The sequence below is a fragment of the Lathyrus oleraceus genome, chromosome 2, assembly GCF_024323335.1.
Source record: "Lathyrus oleraceus cultivar Zhongwan6 chromosome 2, CAAS_Psat_ZW6_1.0, whole genome shotgun sequence".
In the NCBI taxonomy this organism is placed as follows: domain Eukaryota; kingdom Viridiplantae; phylum Streptophyta; class Magnoliopsida; order Fabales; family Fabaceae; genus Lathyrus; species Lathyrus oleraceus.
The window spans coordinates 26,345,007-26,348,502 of record NC_066580.1 but is presented as its reverse complement, the minus strand read 5'-3'; positions in this window follow the sequence as shown (position 1 = coordinate 26,348,502).

Below are 3,496 nucleotides of genomic sequence, written 5' to 3'. Positions count from 1 at the left end.
CTAGCCAGAAGATCGAAGTAGATTCAGCCAGAGAATCAAAGAAACTAGATTCAGCCAGAGAATCGAAACAATTCAGATCTAGCCAGAAGATCGAAGTAGATTCAGCCAGAGAATCAAAGAAAATAGATTCAGCCAGAGAATCGAAACAAAGGAGATCTAGCCAGAAGATCGAAGAAGATCTAGCCAGAAGATCGAAGAAGATCCAGCCAGAAGATCGAAGAAGATCTAGCCAGAAGATTGAAACCGTATCCAGCCCGAGGATCAAAATTAACATCCAACCAGAGGACTAAATTAAGTATAGATTCAGCCAGAGGATCGAAACTCCAGATTAAGTCAGAAGACTGATTCAGATTCAGCCAGAGGATCGGAAGAGAAATAAACAGCGCGGTGTATTTCAGCATTTTTGTGGTGTTCTCGGAGCGTAAATTTTCGGTTTGTCTTTGGTATTCAATCACAACTCACCCTGTTTGTCTGATAAGCTGTTCGCTTTCATTCTGCTCGGGTTAGCTGATGACTGAATAGGGGCAGCTGTAACACTCCAAAATTTGCCCTCCTCATTCATGCATTCATTTTTAGGTCATTTAACATTTCATATTGCATTTTATCATGTCAATCAGAATCAGATCCAAGAAACTTTATTTTAAAAAAAAAACGAAAAAAAAATAATTTAATTAAATAAATAAATAAAATATAATAGAAAAATCTCAGACTTGGACCTCTCTCAAAAGCCCACTAAGCTACCAATATTAGCCTATAAATACTAGAGTTTCATTGAAACAAAAGAGACAGAAAAAGGAAGAGAAGCAAAATACTCTGAGGTTTCCTTGGAACAAAATCCTGGACAAAACCTAGGGAGAGAAACCTGACAGAGAACTCAGAGCAGCCTCCAAACCCTGAAGGAAACTCAACTGCACATAATCACCTCTGCCTCACATAAACCCTAAAGATTGTTTTGTAAACCTCACGGGTGCAACTCAATTTCAATCAAGCTCTCCAATCAGGTTTGCCCTTATTCCCATTACCTTTATGCTCTTAATTTGGATCATCTGAATGTATGAGGTATGATGGATGAATTTCATTAGGTTTTTGCCCACGGGTTTTAAATGTATATGAATGTATAAATAATGCCTTGAATGCTTAATCCTTATCGTGTTTCACTAACCCTTTTGTTGAGTTTTTGTGAAGGCTCACATGAATTTTGCAGGGATAGCTCGCTGGATATTCCACTTTGCTCGTGGGATACCATTTGGGAGATTTATTCTGATTGCCTTATTGGCTCATTTACTTTATGCATGTTTGTTTTGTATGTGTTCGTATCCCCACAGGTAGCGCGGTTCCTTCGTCGAGGACTGCCCTTTTGCCCTTGAGGATCCCCCAAACCCTAAAACCCAAAGCAACACGTTAACTCCTTCTACTACAGGCGAGTAAGTCTCCAAAGGTCGAGCATCCGGTAGATTGCGTAGTAACGTCGTTCGTCCAAAACCCAATCCATAACCCCGTAGTTAGCCGAACTACGGCTTGCTCTGATTCTCATTCCAGATGAGATACGTAGGCATAAGACGCGATGTCTTAGCGAGCACAATTACCCTTAACCCCTAGGTAGCCGAGCTACGAAAACTCTAATTCTCATATTCAGATGAGATACGTATGCAGTGGATACGACATCCGTGCGAGTCATTTTATTTTGACCCTTTTTTTTTAGTAAATAACACATTAGATAAATCCACACCCTTTAGACAAGAACTACAAAAGTGGATCCCGTAGAGTACTACGGATGCGTAGGGGTGCTAATACCTTCCCTTCGCATAATTGACTCCCGAACCCAAGATTTGGTTGCGAGACCCTGTCTTGTCCTTTCCTTTTTTCCAAGTTTACTTCGAGCGTTTCCTTTCCCTCCTTTGGGATAAATAACGCACGGTGGCGACTCTCCTGTCTTTCTTCGTCGGTTGTTTTTTTTCGCATTCCATTTTTCAGGTTGCGGCAATATGGTATGAACATTTTCACGAGATTTTGTGGTCACATAACACTACCCTTCATTCCACCATCAAGGAAACACCATTTACAATGGTCTATGGTGTTGATGTCATGTTTCCTATTGAAATTAACATGCCCACTTAGAGACGCACACAATTTAATGAAGAAGAAGATGAAACAAAACTTAGATGTGAAATTGATATGGTTGAGGAAACTAGAGAAATCGTCCATATCAAGGAATCTTTCGCCAAATAAAGGGCTGCTAGAAAATATAATTTAAAAGTGGTCCAAAGGGAAATGCAAGAAGGAAACCTCATACTTAAAAAATTGGTTGCATCTAAAGATGAGAAAAACATAAGAAAGATGAATTGAATTATGTTGACTATTTCTTTCTTTTAAAACTCTTGGTCAGATTCTAAACACAAGGTATAAAATCTGATTCAATCAGAGGTAGGCAGCAGATATGAAATGCAAGAAAGAAGAGTGACACACAGAGTTATCCTGGTTCCCCTCACAACTTAAGAGTAATTCATTCACCTTGTACTTATAAGATATTTTCACAATAATCACACAAGTTTACAATTTGCTCAAGCATACAAGCAAGAGACTTTCAATGTTAAAACACAAAGTAAGAGACTTTTATGCTCAAGGACACAAGCAAGATACTTCTATGCTCAAGCACACAAGCAAGAGACTTCAACTTCTCAAACACTTAGTAAGAGACTTATAACAACCTACCTAACAGATAAACGATTGTTAGGGGCTATACACTTAATATACAATTAGAGGTGTATAAAGAATAAAATGCAAATAGATTCTTTTTAAGACTTAGAGATTTCTAAGATATACAAGGATAAAAAATCCAAAGTTCAGTTTATGCTTTTGTTTTGACAGAGTAACTTCTCTTTGAGTGTCAATTTTTGTGTTTTTCTTCAAGTCTTCATCTCTATAAATAGAGAAGGAAAATAGTCGTTGACGATCCAACAAAATAGAGTCTTTGAGAAGCTTGAATAAAGACATTGAGATGTTTATGTAAATGTATATTGACATTGAAAGCTTGTTTAAAATTCACTTGTTGCAAGAGGAATTATCAATTGCATATCAACAAAATCTATGAAGAAAATAAAGCTTAGGTTGTCACGTGACAAAGTAGGCTCAGAGGTTGACAGTGATCCATCAGAGTCACCTTGGTCCTTGCACTTTGACTCAATGATCATCAGAAGCAGACTTCTTCAAAGTCTTATCTTCAGAGGCTGACTTCTTTAGACTCTGACCTTTATACATTGACCTCTTCAAAACTTGACTTCTTCAGAGTGTGGTCTTCAGCTTCTGATTCATCAGATTTTGGTCTTTAAGCTTCTCTTTAGATGTTCACAGTCAGAACCAATACTTGGATTGTTCATGAAATTTTAGTCTATGGTCATGCACACTTGAGAAAATATTAGTAATACCCAATTGTTCTTTAAATATTTTGTTATCATCAAAACCTAAGAGATATGAGACAAACCAAATTTGTTCCAAT